Raw genomic sequence first — 19,695 nt, 5'->3', positions numbered from 1 at the left:
GTGTGAGTGAGTGTATGTGCGTGTGAGTGTGTGTGTGAGTGTATGTGCGTGTGTGTGTGAGTGTGCGTGTGCATTTTTTACTTTTCAACAGTGTGTGTGACCCGTTGGGAGAAGAATTGTTCATTTTCTCATGTTTCTATCTGATCTATGGTGTTGTGTGGTGGAACACACACACACACACGCACTGGAAGTTGTTTTTCTTAAACTCCAATGTCTGTTTCACCCTCTGAACCGGAAGAAAGCCATTTATCGTAACCAGAATATATATATATAAAAGAAAGTGTTTTTTTATTCAATTTTCTTTATGATTTAAATCGTAGTACCACTCGTATATAATTTAGTTGACTCTTCGCCCTCTCCTCTTCATCACCTTCCCTTACCCCCTCACAGACTCCTCCTCTCCGCTTCTTCTCTGGCTTTAATTCCAGCGTGTCTCTTCCCCTTAATCTTTCTTTTTTCATCTAGTCTTTTTTTACTCCTCCTCCTCCTCCTCCTCCTCCTCCTCCTCCTCCTCCTCCTCCTCCTCCTCCACCACCACCACCACCACCACAGGAAGAGGCTCATTTCCTGCCAACCTCCTCCTCCTCCGAGAGGGAAGGTTTCTCAGGAGGTCACGACCTCTGGAGCCGAGGGCTCTGCTCTCATGGAGATAACCAGGTTTAATTCAAGAGAAGTCCACTAACGGAAGAGGAGGAGGATAGAGGACGAGGAGGAGAAGAAGGATGAAGAAGAAGTAGAAAAAGGAGATGAAGTAAAAAACAGAAGAAGAAAAAGGAGAAGGAGGAGGAGAAGAAGAAGGAAGGAGGAGGAGGAGGAGAAGAAAGGAGGAGGAGAAGAAGTAGAAGATCTCCTTCATTTCCTACCTGTCACTAACAGCGTGTCAGTTAGACTAAGGGCTGGTCTCAGATCAGCTCTAACAGCGTGTCAGTCAGACTAAGGGCTGGTCTCAGATCAGCTCTAACAGCGTGTCAGTCAGACTAAGGGCTGGTCTCAGATCAGCTCTAACAGCGTGTCAGTCAGACTAAGAGCTGGTCTCAGATCAGCCTCCATCGTGCTTTAATAAGAAGGGACTCGAGGCGCCGATGCTTTTAAGTAAAGGAATGAAGAGGAACGCAAAAGAGAGTCTGCAGCCTGGAGGGAGGCCGAGAACACGCCACGGGCTGATGAGGTGCTGTGTGTGTGTGTGTGTGTGTGTGTGTGTAAACGGGCTGAAAGCAGAGCATTGTGGGGACTAAAAGAGGAGTGAAAGAGAGAGTGAAGAAAAGAGGATAAAAGTAAGAACAAACTCCTGAAAGAGGAACAAGAATCCCTGGAGTTCTTCCTCCTCCTACTCTTCCTCCTCTCTCGCCCTGCACAAACATGATCCCGCCCTCCTCCTCTTCATCATCATTCCCCACCCCACCACCCTTTTCACCCTCTATCGCTCTTCTTCTTCCTCCTCATCTTTCGCGCCGCTGAAACACAAAACCCCTGTAATCCTCATGATCCCGGAGGGGGGGGGGGGGAAAAAAAAGAGAGAGAGAGAGAGAGAGAGAGAGAGAGAGAGCGAGGGAAGAGTGAAAGAGGAATTTGAAGAGGAAGAGGAGAAGCAACGGAAGAGCGAAGATAATTCAACTAAGGAAGTGACCACTTTTCAAACGTGAGGCGTTCAAGGACCTTCGGAGGAGCGGCAACACGGTGACGTTCAAGAAGACGACGCTGAAAGATTCAGGAGAACTAAACGATCCCAGAGATTAAGGAGAGAAAAACAACAAATAATAAAGTTTAATTATCTTCCTGAAGAAGCTTCAGGAAAATGTTGAAAAGGAAGGAGTCACACACACACACACACACACACACATAGACACACACGCAGCTCTAAGGGAAGATAATCTTTCGAGAATAATTTTATTCTCACATTAAATCCTCCCAGATGCTGCCGAAGAATATGTGAATGGAGGAAGATGAAAAACACACACACACACACACACACACACTTGGCATTCATGCTTCTTGATGAAAAAAACCCCCTCTTATTTGTCACGGGCCATGGCCTTGTCATACACACACACACACGAGTTAGGAAGTTAAAGTCTGAAAAGGACGAACGCGGCGCTGACAGACGTGTGTGTGTTTGTAATTATTCCGACACTTTGCATGTCACTTCACTTGATTTGTCAACGCTCTTTCATTACACGTGTGAGTGTGTGTGTGTGTGTGTGTGTGTGTGTGTGTGTGTGTGTGTGACATCCTAGTCATTAATTCTGACAAGGCTCTACAAACTTTAAACTCCTCAACACGCCTCCATGGTGATCAAACCGAGCGCTCATCCTGCAGCGTGTGTGTGTGAGTGTGAGTGTGGCAGTGAGTGTGTGTGTGAGTGAGTGAGTGTGTGTGTGTGTGTCACATTAAATAATAATACCAGGCTACAACCAGCTATTACTCCCCTGAGCCGTTCATCTGTCAATTCCTTTTAAATCGAGTGTACCGGATGTCAGGCGGGGAGAGTCTCTCTCTCTCTCTTGACGGGTTTTTAACAGAACTTATTCAATTTAGTCGTTTCAAAGTTAAACTTTAAAGCCGACATGAACAGAACTCCTAAAAGTGATCGGATCAATAAAGAAGACAAATTGAAAAAGGGGGATAAAAGAAAAAAACCTCCTTTTCACGTCGGATTCAGAACTCAGAAGCAAAAAACGTAAACAAATAAACAACAACAACAAAAGCAGAAAGAAGAACGACGTTCCTGACACGATCTTCATAGAGAACGTTTTTTAAAGAACGTCTCTTAGAGAACGTCTCCTAAAGAACGTCTCTTGGAGAACGTCTCTTAAAGAATGTCGGCTCAACCTTTAAAGTCTATTTTTAGACTTGTGGGACATTACGCAACAAAAAATGCCGCCATCGAAATTCCACGAAGACGGCGAGCCCAGCGGTCGGCGAAGACGTCCACATGGGGAACGCGTTAACCGATACCTGTTGCTACGCAGCACACACACACACACATAAAAGGCCCTTCTAGAGGCGAGAGATGGAGAGAATAATGGAGAGCGAGGCGGTGGAGGGCGGTGAGGTAAGCTGCTAAAGCCATCAGAGGCAGGGAGGGTTCCCGCTGCTGTCCATAAAAGCCTAAATGTAGCCGGCAGCTTATGGAGTCTGCCTCAGTAACCCCCCCCCCCCCCTCTCTTCCTCCTCCTCCTCCCTTTTCACTTCTTCTATGCAGCTTTTCAAAGTTCATGTAAAATAAGAGACGAGGTATTCTTGATTCAGGAGCTTTTGTGCTCCACAACAAGGTTTCAAAGGGAGTGAAAGCGGTCGGCTCCTGGCTGGAGGACAAAGGGCCGCCGTGGGGCCGTGTGCACAAGTCCAAACACAGTCAATGAAACACCGACACCTCAGGGCCACACGGGGCAAGTGAGGCCAAGTGAAGGCCTAAGGGCCAAGTGAGGACCAAGTGAGGGCCAAGTGAGGACCAAGTAAAGGTCAAGTGAGGACCACGTGAGGACCAAGTAAAGGTCAAGTGAGGACCACGTGAGGACCAAGTAAAGGTCAAGTGAGGACCAAGTGAGGACCAAGTGAGGACCACGTGAGGACCAAGTGAGGACCACGTGAGGACCAAGTAAAGGTCAAGTGAGGACCACGTCAGGACCAAGTAAAGGTCAAGTGAGGACCACGTGAGGACCACGTGAGGACCACGTTAGGACCACGTGGGGCCTCCGACTACTGAGTGACAACGAGCCAACCACAAGCCGACTAGGGGTCAACTAAGGGCGGACTATAGGCCCCCGGCCCCCTAGGAGCCGACTCCGGGCCGGCTAGGAGTCAACTGACTTCCTCATACAGCCGGTTATAACTTATTCTGCTGGTTACGTGCATATATTCAAAAGAGAAGATGAAATGAAGATGAGAAGAAGATGAAATGACCCGAGAGAAAGAAGAGAGGAAGAAGAGAGAAAGAGAGAGAAAGAGAGATGGCCAACCAGACAAACATCTGAGGAAGAAGAGGCAGAAGACTGAAAGCAGAGCGACTTCCTCCGAACCCGGAGCTGCACTTTGGAGGAAAAGAGTTTTTAGAGCTTTTAGAGACAAAAGCCACACGAAGAAAAACAAACCACACATAAGCATCCCCACACACACACACACACACACACACACAGACCCACACCCACACACAGACCCACACCCACACACACTAGCAACCATCCTGAAGCGATTCACTCTCACACACGCACCACAGCTCCAGTTGGCAGCTGATGAAAGTCGGCTTCGACTCATCAACTTCGCTTTCCAAGTCTCGTTCTCCCTCAATCATTCTTTCAGTTTTTTTCTTCTTCTTCTCCTTTTGTTTTTTCTTTCCATCGATTTTTAAAACTTTCTCTTTCCATCGTTTATTTTGTTCCGTGGTTCAGTTTTCATTATTTGGAGTAAAATATTCTTTCTTCCTCTTTTCCTACATTCCTTTCTTTATTCCATCCACCCTTCCCTCCCTCACGGCCTTCTTTCTCCCTTCCATCATTCCTTTCTTCCTTTCCTCTGACCTTACTTATTTCCATTATTCCTTCCATCCTGCGTCCCTTCTTACCTACTACCCTTCTTTCCTTTCCTTCCATCCTAATTCCATTATTCCTTTCTCCCTTCGATTATTTCTTCCTTTCCTTTCCTCTGTCCTTACTTGCATAATTATTTCCTTCCATCCTTTGTCTCCTTCCCTCGTCTCTCTGCATCATTAAGGAAACAGATTAATGAGCTGGTTAAGGAGATTTAATGAAAAGATGGACGCACACTGAGTCAGGACTGAAGAGATGTTCACCATCTGTGTGTGTGTGTGTGTGTGTGTGTGTGTGTAAAGTCCAGTCAAACCCACGCACCTCACATTTCACGCAGTGCTACATTTCTGGGACTAGATCCAAAAAACAGTCAGACACACACGTCCAGCTGCAGTGGACACGGCGAGATGAGTTGTGAAATGATGAATAATATTAATAGAAAAGTTTAAAGGAGGCAACTTGATGAATGTTCTCAACAGGGTTTGACCGACGTGGCATTCAGGGTCAACCTGTGAGAAAACGGTGTTTCTACGCTGTCGATTTTACTCATTTTAGTAACTTAAGCCTGACTCAAAGTCCAAGTCCTCATTTTAGTAACTTAAGCCTGACTCAAGTCCCAGTCTACAGGCATACAAGTATATGTATATTTAGGCTTTTATTGTGATAGCAGTAAACAAATAAACACAGTTCAGCTGATAGCGACGGCGGTTTGAACTATTTTCTTTTTCCAGGAGGAAATAAAAATAAAATCTGTTCACAGCGCCGGCTGAACGCAGCCGGGACTCGCCCGCCGCCGCCGCACGATGATGAATGATCTGACCCTGAGAAACAGACGTATAAATAAAATACCCAGCAGACTTACAGACTCTTTGTGTTTGCTCTGGTAAGAAAAGGGACGAGGTACAAGCTCCCATGGAGGGCTGGGAGATGAAGCCGTCTGAGGGAACAATAACTAATAACACACACACACACACACACACAACACAGGGGGAATGAGATATGGAAAACATGGAGGCAAGAGGGGAACTGTGATGGATGGAAGACAGATGGGGAAGTGGTGAACACACACACAGTGTGTGTGTGTGTGTGTGTGTGTGTGTGTGTGTGTGTGTGTGTGTGTGTGTGTGTGTGTGTGTGTGCGTGTGTTCAGATCATGTCTGAAGGGCCACAGCAACATACATCTAATAATTAACGTGTTTAAACTGGTCAACTTTTATATAAAGTGTTTACATAGCCTCTGGACCTATACACCATGTTGTCGTGAGAAGGGTTAAACGACCCTGCAGCCGGTCTGCAAGGCACTGGCAGAAAGCCAGTGAAGAATGCTGTGAAGAGACTTTAAAATCCTGAATACGAGGAAGAAGAGAAGCGATGATGGAGTGAAGTCGTGAGGATATATTACATTTTCATTGTGAGGATATATCCTGACTAAAATATGAACTGCGCCTCCGTGAAGACGAGTTTGAGTCTCTCAATTCAAGCACCAAGTTAGTTATGACCAATCCAGATGAAGTATTAAGTCTTAGAAATTACTAAATCCGTTAAATAGTTTGGGGTCACCCAGACAATTTGGTGTTTTCCATGAAAACTCATTTTTATTTATCAAGTTATTGCAAAATAAATATTAAATCTAGTCAAGACTTTGACGAGGTTATAAATAATGATTATTATTGTCAATATTAATGTTGTTCTTGTGGCTCAAAGGAAGGCCAGTTTTATAGCTTCTCTCACCAGCATAACTGTTTTCAGCTGCGCTCACATCAAAAGGGTTTAAAGGGTTTTCTACCCCTCCGCTAGTCTTCTAAGGCGATAACACAATCTACCACTAGAACCCTGGAGACGGGCCTCTATACACCTCTGGAGAGACTTCACTAAACACCAGAGAACAGTCATCTACACATTAACTATGTAGAGAGTGTGTTCATGATTAATTTAATGTTATCTTCATTGATAAAAACTGTGTTTAGAAGAATAAGGACATTTCTACGTGACCCCAAACTTTTTGACGGTGGTGTACGTCTCCAGTCAGTTCGGTCCAGCAGGTAAAAGTTCGTCTCCGGAGCTTCGAGTCGTATCCAAGTCAGTTTTAAGTCTGCGGCTGCAGAAATTCAGACAAAATGGCCGCCTTCCAACCAAAAAAAGGCCACGCTGACATGCTAAACAACCGACCCGCAGTCTAAACTAATATTTTCCAGCCTTCAAATCAAAATATCTTATATGCGTAATCCCAAAGTAAAAAACAACAGTTAAACATTTTGGAAAAACACTTCGGTGGATCTTAAACCATCTCGTCTTTAGTTTGAATAATTCACTCAAAAAAATAGCTTTTTACAACCGACTTACAGAGGAACTTCACCAAGTTTAATAACGCGGCTTCTTTCATGCAGCCCGGTGGCATCGACATTGTTTTGTTCCCCCGCCATCAGCAGTGATGCATTGTGGGCGATGTGTACCGAGCTACATCAAAGCTGGGCGTGTCCACCGAAAACCTGACCACACCCAGCTGTCCGCCCACAGAGGACAATGAAGCCCTTTCAACGGTCTGGTGTGGATTCACCCTCACGGGGAAACACTGCACGATGAAGGGGTAGTAAACAAAAGGAGGGGGAGTAAACAAAAGGTAGTAAACAAAAGGAGAGGTAGTAAACAAAAGGGTCTAAACCCCAAATCTTCCTTTGGTGCTCGGTGAACAAAACCTCGATATGAACATCCAACGAAAAAGAGGATTATAAAAGAACCTGCAGCAACGAGTTCATTCACGCAGGTCGATGCATTTCACTCCGGTACTCATAAGCCGGTGCAATGCATGTTGGGTAATTGTCGCGCTCGTTGGGAATGGGACCCGAGAAGAGAGCTTCTCGTTGACTGGAGGAAGCGAAGAGTAAAAACTGGCACCGAGCAGCAAAAGTGAAACGCAGCCGACAAGTTCAGCCGAGGGTGACGTTCTCAAACTTGTGAAGCTCCGCCTCCAAATAGGGGCGGAGCTTCCAACAGAAAGGTCTTACTGTAAACCCTCAGACTTCACGTCTACTTACTTCCTGTTTGTTTGAGGACGTTCTCAACTTGAGAAGCTCCGCCTCCAAATAGGGGCGGAGCCTCCCAACAGAAATCCCTCAGACTTCACGTCTACTTACCTCTCGTTGCATCATCTGAGAGTTTCAGCAACGTAAAAGTGAGGGCATTCAAACTTCTTCTTCTTTTTAAAGGTCTTTTCGGGGTTAAAGTAGTTAAAGTTTTATCGTTCTCGTTTCTTTTGCTTCGATCTCTTGGAACCCGTCGCAGTTTTTTTTTCTTGGCCTGCCGTTATCGTCTCACCGCAGCAGCAGAATAATATAAAGTTGTTTTTTTCATGCATTAAAAGCTTCAGAGTTCAAATAAAAAAAGGCGAAAGCAAAACACAGTAGAGAGAGAGAGAGAGAGGTAATGCAGTAATTGGCTGATATGTGAAAAGAGTGTTTGCATGAGGGGCAGCAGGGTCGCAGCAAGAATTCATTTCCCTAAAAATGGCCTGAAGGCTCCAATTGACCCTTTAACCCAGACGCCCCCCCCCACACACACACACACAGCCGACGCCACCAAAACAAACAGCCGCCGGCGGCCGTGGGAACCCTGCGATGCTTTCTGCAGGGAGACGATGATTTTGGGGAAAGGAGTGAAAGATGAAGAAGTTGAGCGGAAAAATAAAAATAAGAGAGAAAACCGAGACTTTCTGGAGGTGAAACACAGATTTAAAAAGTCAAGAAAATACCGATGTCAAGATGTCAGAGTAAAGGAGGAAGTTGTTCTTACCTGCTCAGCGTTCAGCTCACTGCCCTAAAGAGAGAAGTCATAAAGGAAGAGGTCAGAGGTCACGATGAGAGTATCAGGAGAACAGTGACGGCAGTGTTGATTAAAACTGAATTCATTCACTGAAGGAAAAAACTGCCAGACATCTTGAAGTGTCCAGAAAAATAAAAACACGTCGCCGCCTGGCATCATAAAACATAATAAACTGGAGCTCGGCCCTTCAGGAGGAAATGAGCTAAAGGCCTTTTACTCCGTGGTAATACGAGTCGAGAGCGTCGCCAACGACAACACTCACGATCATCGGCTCTACAGGAAGAAAAGGACTTCTTCCACTTATAAAAGGGATGAAAAGAGGAATTAATTTGGGGATTAACCTCTTTAACCCTTGTGTTGCCTTCGGGTCATTTTGACCCGAATCAATATTACACCCTCCCCCCGCCTTCGGATTAATTTGACCCCATTCAATGTTTAATGTCGGTGTTATTTCGGTAGTCAACAAACAAACATAAAGTGCCTCACACTTAAACTTGGAAAACAATATTAATTCTAATAATTTTCTGGAGGTTTTAATTTCTGGCGTCAAATTGAACCCAAAGGGTAAAATATGTTCGTAAATATAAAGGTAACAGGAGGGTGAAACATTGAATCGGGTCAAAATGACCCAAAGGCGGGGGGAGGGTGTAATATTGATTCGGGTCAAAATGACCCGAAGGCAACACAAGGGTTAAAGAAACAACCAAACACTGCAGAGCTTAATGAGCAAAGAGCGGCTCACAGAGCTGAATAATGATGCATCTAGTAAATATGTATATATATATATATAATATATAATACATTGTATCTCATGTATACATCAATGCATCATATTCTATAAGTTCATCAATATGTTTGTTTGTAACTTTAAAAATTAACTTTTTTTAGCTTTGTGTCTCAGTTGATCCCAAACAGAAAGTTCAGACTAAGTTTAGCTGAAGAATTCAACACATAGGAAACTAAACTTTCTCCAGGGTGTCGGCCACCGTTTTAAAACATGTTTTATTTGATATTTTAACAAGGTGAGTTTTTTATTTTTGTCTGTGGGTGTGTGTGTATATATATATAAAAATAAATAAATCTATATATATTTATAAAATATATATATATAAATTTATGTATAAACCAAAACATAAAATGCCATGAAATCAGATTGAATGCTTTTGTTAATAAACATCCTGGTTTTGGCAACAACAAAAATCATATTTATATAATAAAAAATTGAAAAAATTGGCAGAACTCCGTGGAGGCAACAGGAGTCCTGCACAGGACATGCACAGCGGTCTCCTGAGTGAAAGTCACGCTTCAGTCGACTCATTTGAAACTCATTCGCCGTGAGTCAGAGATCAAGACGTGGACATAAAACTGCAATCTGAAGAGTAACGAAAGCTTTCAGAGGAATACGACGTGGGAAAAACCACCGACGTCAGAGCAGCGGGGGTTTAGAGTGAAAACAGAAACACGCGAGAAAAAAGTACAAATACACGGAAGTACACAAAAGTACACAGTCGACCTCCTGCAGAAACGCAGATGAACGTCGCCTTGAAACCAGCAGCAAAGCAGCTAGAGAGAGAGAGTGTGTGTGTGTGTGTGTGTGTGTGTGGTGAAGTTTACTTGGCAGCACTTCTGACAGCGCCGAGGCCCTCAGTGCAACAGAATGGCCCCGTCTGTCTCCACGGTATCTCAAAGAACCATATGCTTCTGGATAGCCTGACTCGTGTGTGTGTGTGTCCATATGTTCGAGCGTCTAACATCCAGATGGCGACGCATCGGTCAACAAAATGTTTCCTTCCATCATCAGGAAGTAGCTCAAAGAAAACAAAGAATATTCATGTTGTGGTTTTGGGGAGAAACCGCTCGACAATTATGGAGCATAAACAATAATGACGCTTATTATTTATTTATTTTGTCTTTGGGTGTGTGTATGTATGTATGTATATATATATATATATATTTATAAATAAATAAATATATTAATATACATAAATATATATATTAATATACATAAATATATTAATATACATTAATATATATATAACTATATATATGTTAGTACATATACATATTTATACATGTATCATTTTGCCCTGTTATATATCTATTAAATGTTATATTATTTATTTATTTAATATTCTTAAAATGCCTCCAAAAAGGTCCAGAAACTTTAAAACGTTTAATTTTTATTCTCGTTACACAAACGCAGTTTATTCAAAATAAACTTCCTTGAAAAACAACTCAGTTTGGTTGAAAACTTCTTAGCTAGTTTTAGGAAATAAGTTGTTGTTGTTTTGGGCCGTAAAGTGTCTAAATAGAGCTCGTATTGATGTATTAACTCAAAATCTGATTATTTTATACATTTGTTTTTGCCAAAATCGTGAAAATAGTGAGAAATTGTGTCAAAAAGACCTTCAGAATGTTTCCCTCCAAACCGTTAACGAGGATTCACATGTTATGAGTTTTATTCCATTTTATTCACGTTATTAAATATTCTTTCTCTCTGCTCGACCTCCACGGAGCGTTTTCATTTCCACTCCAACAAACTAAATCAGTAGAAGGCAAGAAAATTACTTTTGGAGAACACTTTCAACAAACAGTGAGACTGCAATGCGACTTTCTACTTATTATTAAACCACTTATAGCAGAAGGAAAACATTTGATTTAAAAAGCCATGAAGCAGACGGAGGACGGACGCACAGCGGGTCCAGACTGGAGGGAATGCCCTCTGCTCTCTGTCTGACCTCTGTGCCAAAAACACACACACACTGTCTGTCACACACACACACACACACCATGAGTCATGTGCCAAGAGAGGCGGTGGAACAACACAGCTCCAGAGAGAAAGAGCCATCGCTTCACCTCTGTGCATTTTAATGATATATATATATATATATATGTATAAATAAATAAAAACACTATACTACATTTACTAAAAAATATATATATATTATGAGGCTTTGTGCAGCATTCAGAGACTCATTTATATACATGTATTAATAAAAACTATATATTATGCTACTTTTTATTACTATAAACAAGAAGAACTCAGTATTTTGTGATTTATTCCATCTATACATTTTTTGGACAATAGAGAAACATTTTCTGCATTTTTTCCTAAAGCTCAAAGTCACGTCTTCAAACATCTTGTTTCGTCCAAAAGCCCACATTTCAAAATAAAGTCAAAGAATAGAAACAGCAAAATTCAGACTTTGTGTTTCTTCGCTTGAAAATGCCCCCAAAAACACACACACACACACACACACACACACACACACACACACACACACACACACACACACACACACACACACACACACACACACACACACACACACACACACACACACACACACACACACACACACACACACACACACACACACACACACACACACACACACACACACACACACACACACACACACACACACACACACACACACTTGAGTGACGTCTGTCACGGTCCAGTGATTTGGAGACCCGTCTCTCGATTGGTCGATTAACCTTTTGGTCGATAAAAATGTCAAAAAGCAGCTTTAGAAAAACGAGAAGATTAAAAAAATATTTAAAGAATGTAAAATGATGAATGTGAGTTTAAGTAGCGTGAAGATGATTAACGAGTTATTCTGTCACAACAGATAACGATGTTTAGACAACGCTGGAGTGTTACTGTGTGTGTGTGTGTGTGTCTCTGTGTGTGTGTGTGTGTGTGTGGGATTGTAAGCAATTAGGACAGGAAGCAGAGGCTGTTGCTTTGACTTCCCTCTGGAGTTAAGTTATGCACCGTCAACACACACACACACAAATACACACTTAAAAACACACCCTCAACTTCCTTTCAATTTCCCAAACGCAACACACCACCGCTCTGTACACACACACACACAACTCCTGTCTATGTAACTGCTCTAAACTACGGTGGCCCGGTGGGCTCAAACCCCACGGCCAACATGTGAGGCCTTGAAGTTACCGCACCGCACAGTCTCTCTGGAGGGCATGAATCTCCCACAATGCAATGCTTTGCGACGTTACCAACTGGTTCCATTTGTTTGACATGGAGGAATTAGTCCTGAGGAATGAAGAGGGAGGAAGGAGAGGAGAGATAGATAGATAAATAGTGGGAGTTGAACCGAGCTGCACTGGTTCGTTTCACAATCTGACAGAAATGTGGAAAATCGGTTTTGATCGAGGCCACCGAGACAAAATGTTCTCCCTTCACCTAGATTTATATATATATAAATATATATATAATTATAGAAATATATATATATTCTTTTTATTAAAATATATATATATAAATATTATTTTTATTAAAATATATATATTCTTTTTTTAAAATATATATATAAATATGTATATATATATAAATATATATTCTTTAAAAAATATATATATCTAAATCAGGCATGAAAACGGGTCAGGGGTGAAAAAGGTGAGAAGGATAGGCGCGCGCGGGGGGGGGGGGGGGGGGGGGTGCTGGTGACTTCCACGAACATCGATGTTGGACGTTGTATGATAATCTATAGTTCCTCCATTCTGACACCAAGTCAGTGGGCCCTATAATAATAGTAATATTGTATATAATATAGTCATTCATGAACCAACTTCCTTTTTTTTTTGGCGTGAACAAGTCTTCAAGTCTTGTGTTCTGCTGAGCCACAAGTCTGTTCCTCGAGTCTGTTCTGCCTCTACCTGGTTGTCACGATCTTCTAAACCAGGGGTGTCAAACTCATTTTCACCGAGGGCCACATCCGCCTCATGGCGGCCCTCAAAGGGCCGGTTGTCACTAACACGGTATAATTCTAACTACTCCAGAACATATTGTGAAATAACTGTTTGCATTTGTTTGTTTATTTAGGTGTACTTATATAAATGTATAACTATATATGCAAATGTATTTAATATTATACAATACATCTATTTAATTTAATTATATTTATTTTAACCCACATTACTTTATCAAAGATCAAATAGAACATTATTACATTAACTTTGTTAAAAGCTTTTTCACAGTTGAGACAGGTGGTTCTCCACTGGTCTGGGTAGTGGTTCTCCACTGGTCTGGGTAGTGGTTCTCCACTGGTCTGGGCAGTGGTTCTCCACTGGTCTGGGCAGTGGTTCTCTACTGGTCTGGGCAGTGGTTCTCCACTGGTCTGGGCAGTGGTTCTCCACTGGTCTGGGGCAGTAGTTCTCCACTGGTTTGGGCAGTGGTTCTCCACTGGTCTGGCTTTGGGACGCACTATCACCCCTGAATGACAAGCTGAGACCTAAATCGAGGGATATTTTTAACTTCTCAAATGTATTTAATGAAAAGATGTTGCAGTTTGAACCTGAGTGTTCAGAATATCACAGTATGCACAACACAACTATTTCGTAATATTCCCTTTTACAGTCAATTATGAACCAACAAGTGAATCTTAAGGACACAAGAATGTCACATAAAATGACGTGGCGGGCACGTTTGGCAAGGGCCATGAGTTTGACACGTATGTTCTAATCTATGCCATACCTGCCATAAATATCATGATACTGATACAATACCATAAAACAGTACCATAAATACGATCCTGGTATATTTATCTATAATAGTAATAAATAAAATATATGTATGGTTCACTTTTTACCAACTTTTTCAACACTTAACAAATGGCAGTATTATTAGTATTAGCCTACAAGATATTAATGAAACTACATGGAGCCATCATAGCATTGATTATCACTATGAGACTGTTAGTCTGTATCTGACCAGATGATACAGAGTTCATCAGGATGAGCAGCTGGAGAGTTACAGTAACAGAACTTTACAGACTGAACTTAAACATTTCACTTCTGGCATCTTTTTTAATTTTTATTTGTAAAGCCGAAAATTCCGCCACTTAACGGCACTCGCTGCGTAGTGTGCGCAGACAGCTCGACACGGAGCAGCGCGTGCGCTCTGATCGCTCTTTTAATGAAGTATCGATTCTAAAAATATGCTAAATCACATCGCTCTTAACGTACGGGTACTTTGTTAGCATCGCTCCACCGTGCAGCGTGACAGCAGCAGATAGCGGGCTAACATTCAAGCTAACCTAAACCACCAAACGCTGAAGACATCTTGACGCTGATTGGCCGAGACGAGACACGTGGCCATCAAAGATGTTCTATTGCGAAAAGCACCACTCCACATTTTCTCCGTGTCCCACTCCAATCTCATAAACGCCGGCCGGCCAATTGACCCCCCCCCCCCCCCCTACCCCAAAACAAAAACTCTTCGGATCTACACGATTCACGTCAGTCACCTATTTTGGTTTCAAAACGGCGAATTTCGCCTTAAGGTGAGGGATTCTCATGCCTGCTAAATGTTTGGAGAATGTGCCATATATATATATATGGCACATTCTCCAAACACAATAGAAAGCTCCAGTCAAAGGAGCCGGCGGTGAGAATTAGGAGTCTGAACAGGTAAAGTGAGACGAGGACGACGTAATCAAAGAGCCATTATCAGCCGAGCTTTTCATCAGCGCTGCATTCAACGTGCTCCATGCAGAGCGTCTCAGAGCACCCAGATGAATGCTGGGAAATAATAAAGGGAAGCGAGATAAGAGACAGATCACGGTCTTTTATATCTATAAATATATGTACACTACCGTTCAAAAGTTTGGGATCACCCAGACAATTTCGTGTTTTCCATGAAAACTCACTTTTATTTATCAAATGAGTTGCAAAATGTATAGAAAATATAGTCAAGACATTGACAAGGTTTGAAATAATGATTTGTATTTGAAGTATAAATTTTTTTCTTCAAACTTTGCTTTCGTCAAAGAATGCTCCTTTTGCAGCAATTACAGCATTGCAGACCTTTGGCATTCTAGCTGTTAATTTGTTGAGGTAATCTGTTGAAATGTCACCCCACGCTTCCTGAAGCACCTGCCACAAGTTGGATTGGCTTGATGGGCACTTCTTGCGGACCATACGGTCAAGCTGCTCCCACAACAGCTCAATGGGGTTGAGATCTGGTGACTGTGCTGGCCACTCCATTACAGACAGCAGACCAGCTGCCTGCTTCTTCCCTCAATAGTTCTTGCACAATGTGGAGGTGTGCTTTGGGTCATTGTCCTGTTGGAGGAGGACATTGGCTCCAATCAAGCGCTGCCCACAGGGTATGGCATGGCGTTGCAAAATGGAGTGATAGCCTTCAATATTTAAAATCCCTTTTACCTGGTACAAATCTCCCACTTTCCCAGCACCAAAGCAGCCCCAGACCATCACATGACCTCCACCATGCTTGACAGATGGTGTCAGGCACTCTTCCAGCATCTTTTCACCTGTTCTGCGTCTCACAAATGTTCTTCTGTGTGATCCAAACACCTCAAACTTGGATTCATCTGTCCATAACACCTTTTTCCAATCTTCCTCTGTCCAATGCCTGTGTTCTTTTGCCCATACCAATCTTTTCTTTTGATTGGCCAGTCTCAGATATGGCTTTTTCTTTGCCACTCTGCCTAGAAGGCCAGCATCCCGGAGTCGCCTCTTCACTGTCGACGTTGACACTGGCGTTTTGCGGGTACCATTTAAAGAAGCTGCCAGTTGAGGACCTGTGAGGCGTCTATTTCTCAAACTAGAGACTCTAATGTACTTGTCTTCTTGCTGAGTTGTGCACCGGGGCCTCCCACTTCTCTTTCTGCTCTGGTTAGAGCCCGTTTGTGCTGTTCTCTGAAGGGAGTAGTACACACCGCTGGAGGACATTTTCAGTTTCTCGCATGGAATAGCCTTCATTTCTAAGAACAAGAATAGACTGGCGAGTTTCACATGAAAGTTCTTTTTTTCTGGCCATTTTAAGAGTCTTATCGAACCCACAAATGTGATGCTCCAGATAATCAACTAGCTCAAAGGAAGGCCAGTTGTATAGCTTATATCTCCAGCATAACTGTTTTCAGCTGTGCTAACATAATTGCACAAGGGTTTTCAAGGGTTTTCTAATCATCCATTAGTCTTCTAAGGCGATGATCAAACACAATGTACCATTAGAACACTGGAGTGATAGTTGATGGTAATGGGCCTCTATACACCTATGGAGATATTTCATTAGAAACCAGACGTTTCCACCTAGAATAGTCATTTACTACATTAACAATGTATAGAGTGTATTTCTGATTGATTTAATGTTATCTTCATTGAAAAAACAATGCTTTTCTTTGAAAAATAAGGACATTTCTAAGTGATCCCAAACTTTTGAACGGTAGTGTATATCTTCCTCCTCCCAGCTCCAGTTGAAGAAGTGCCTCAGCACATCACTGGGAGAACTGGGACCATTCGACCAATCAGAAGAGTCCGTCTGCTCCGGTACTTTATGATAATTAAAAGCACCTTAAAAATCTTCGTCCTCTTCTACTTCTTATTATTCTGCGTCCGCCCGTCACCTCCAGCATTCCAGCGTCTGCATTCATATACGCTACATAGACTATTCAATTAGATAGTGAATTATATATAATATGATGCAATATTCAAGCTGTATCCCATATATATATATATTTATAAATATAATTATATATAATATGATGCAATATTCAAGCTGCATATATATACACATATACATATTTATATATATATATAAATAAATATATATATATAAATAAATGTAGATATAAATATAGATATATAAATAAACAGATAAATATAGAATTATATATAATATGATGCAATATTCAAGCTGTATATAAATATATATAGAGATATATTTATATATGTATAAATAAATAATAAATATACATATAGAAATATATATATATATATATAGATACAGATTGATGCATCGTTACGAGGACCCAGAGTTTACACTCAATGAAGGAAACATCCGATATTTAATGTTGCATAAATAAATGTTGGTTATTAATATCCAGCCTGGGTGTTGCACAACAGTCTAAAACATTACAACAGATCCAAAAATACTGGATTATACTTCCTGTCAGTGACTTCATCAGACATGCTTTCCTGTTTGCGCTCTATCAGCCACCCACACACACACACACACAGACTAGAGAAATAAACGTGCGCTTATATGAGTTATAAAGAGGCTACATAATTAGCTGCGCGGCGCTACGTGTTGACACAGCAACTCCAGTTTAATGAACTGGTTTTATGGGAATTGAATATGACGAGAGAAATGAAAAGCAGGAGGCCTCCGAGTACGAGGAATTTAACAATAAAACAATAAAACGCGGCGCGCTAGCTGCCCCACGAGGCCGTGAGATGCGTCACGCAACCAAAAACTGATGAGAAAAGATGTTTGTTATGAGCTCAGTAGGGAGAATAAAAAACATGGAGCCGAGTCTGGAGCCACAGGAGGAGGAGGAGGAGGAAGAAGAGGAAGAGGAGGCGAAGAAAGAGGAGGAGAAGTTCCTCCAGGCTCCTCCTGTTCCTTAAGTTCACAACCACGGCCAAAATCATAATTACAAAACTTTAATTAATTAATTATTATTAACAACAAAAGGAACACAAATGTGTTGCAGCGTAGAAACATTTGACTTCATCCTGACTTTTTTTAAACATTCAGCATCATGTTTGCTGAAGCACAAAACCAAAAATAAAAATAAATTAATTATATACCAATATACCAATATATATATATTATTTGAATAAAGTGAATTCGGTCTCTTTCAATTTAAACCTATAAATAAAAATATATTTTTTAAACCCATAGATATATATATATTTAATCCCATAAATAGATTTTTTTAAAACCCAAAAATATATATATATATATATTTAAACCCATAAATATATTTTTTTAAACCCATAAATATATATTTCTACATATATATATATATCTAAATATTTTATACGGTTATATATATATATCCGTCTCTAATATATAATCTCGAAGGAAGACATTAATCTCAGAGTAGAATAAGAAGAGTAGAGGTGAGTGTTACCTGTGAAGTGGTGAGGCCCGTTGTCATGAAGCGCCTCTCCTCTCCTGCACAACACAAAAACATCTCAGATGTATCACTCATAAGTAGCCCGAGTATTTACTTAGTATTAGTATGTCATCCTCCTGAGTTTCATCATTCTGAGAAGTCAATTAATATTCAAAACATGGAAGAGAAACAAAAATAATACAAATATCAAAGCCATGAGGAGGGGGAAGGTTAATTATAGCGAGAAACAGCTAAAAACTGTGGAAGTGAGACACACAACAATTACACTTAATGGAGAAAACACTAAGCATTCAACTAATTTTTTTTTCTTCAATGCCTTGGCCCAATCAGACCAGTGGTCCGTGTAATCTGGACCAAACTAATCGACCAATCAGCCGTCAGATGGCGGTTAGTGGTTCTTAATCCAAGTCGTTCCAACGTGAACATTGTAAACATGAGTCTATGTCTCAGTCTCTAGTTTCAAGTCTTCTTCTATACAGCATGATGTCATCATTTAGTACATTATGGTCATTTAGAGACACAGACAATAAGGCAGGGTTTAGGGGGCGGGGCTACAGGGTGATTGACAGGTGAACACCAGAGATGTAGAACGAAGGGACAAAAACTGCTGCAAAAGGCTGCAGAGTCCTCTAAATGTATTATATTTATATATTAAACGTGTCCTTCAGGTAATATTCGTCGTCATCGGCGTAGCGCCGAGTTCCGACACCTCTCCACACGTCGCGTCTTTAATTAACTGGACATTATGAATCCATCCGGCCACCTGCCTCCGTGGACCTCCTTCTGCACGGCGACCTTCAGATTGAATCAACTCAAGGTCATGAATCTATATCATTGAATCACTTTTTGTATTAAAGCAACACGTTCATCTTTTAATGCATTTCCCCCCCAAAAAAGAGACCTAGAGGGAAAACTGGCTTCCCAAAAATGTGTCAATGCTAACAAAATAAAAGAAAGAAAAATATCCGCCGATAATTACAGTATTCAAATGTTCAAAAGACACAACATGAGACCAAAGAAGAGCAACTTCATGACGCGTCTACAAGCTTTTAAGATCCAGTTTATTTAAAACAGTCAGATGAACCAGATTTAAACGCTTCGACAACAAGAACTCCAAGCCTTCAAAATAAAAGCTTGAGAGAGCGTGACTAAGATTACGATACAGCCGATACCGATTTAAATGGCTGAGTGAAGCACCACCGACAACGAGGCTATTTAATTAAATTAATTAAATAAAGTTTAATAAAATGGAATTTTGAATTCCTGTTTAAGTTTTTAACCAATTTTTAAATGTTTCTGCATTTACAATACATTTTGTATAATTTTTTAACCACATTGTCGATGTAAGATTTAATATTTCTATTAATTAATAAAACTTCAGTACATTCACATCTATGGATTTATTCCTTACATTTGTCTTTTTAAAATGAAGA

The 19,695-nt window shown here is 41.3% G+C and overlaps 1 protein-coding gene across 1 annotated transcript in view; it reads right to left on the bottom strand.

Moving 5' to 3' along the window:
• The window catches only part of LOC130200417 (plexin-B2-like), a 103,757-nt gene that overhangs the window by 54,276 nt on the left and 29,786 nt on the right, over positions 1-19,695 (bottom strand). Inside the window, 1 exon segment of the mRNA XM_056424682.1 lies at positions 18,257-18,300. The gene's annotated coding sequence lies outside the window, so the exon portion shown is untranslated.

This window comes from Pseudoliparis swirei, chromosome 10, assembly GCF_029220125.1.
Source record: "Pseudoliparis swirei isolate HS2019 ecotype Mariana Trench chromosome 10, NWPU_hadal_v1, whole genome shotgun sequence".
Classification (NCBI taxonomy): domain Eukaryota; kingdom Metazoa; phylum Chordata; class Actinopteri; order Perciformes; family Liparidae; genus Pseudoliparis; species Pseudoliparis swirei.
This window is presented reverse-complemented; position numbering and strand designations above follow the sequence as displayed.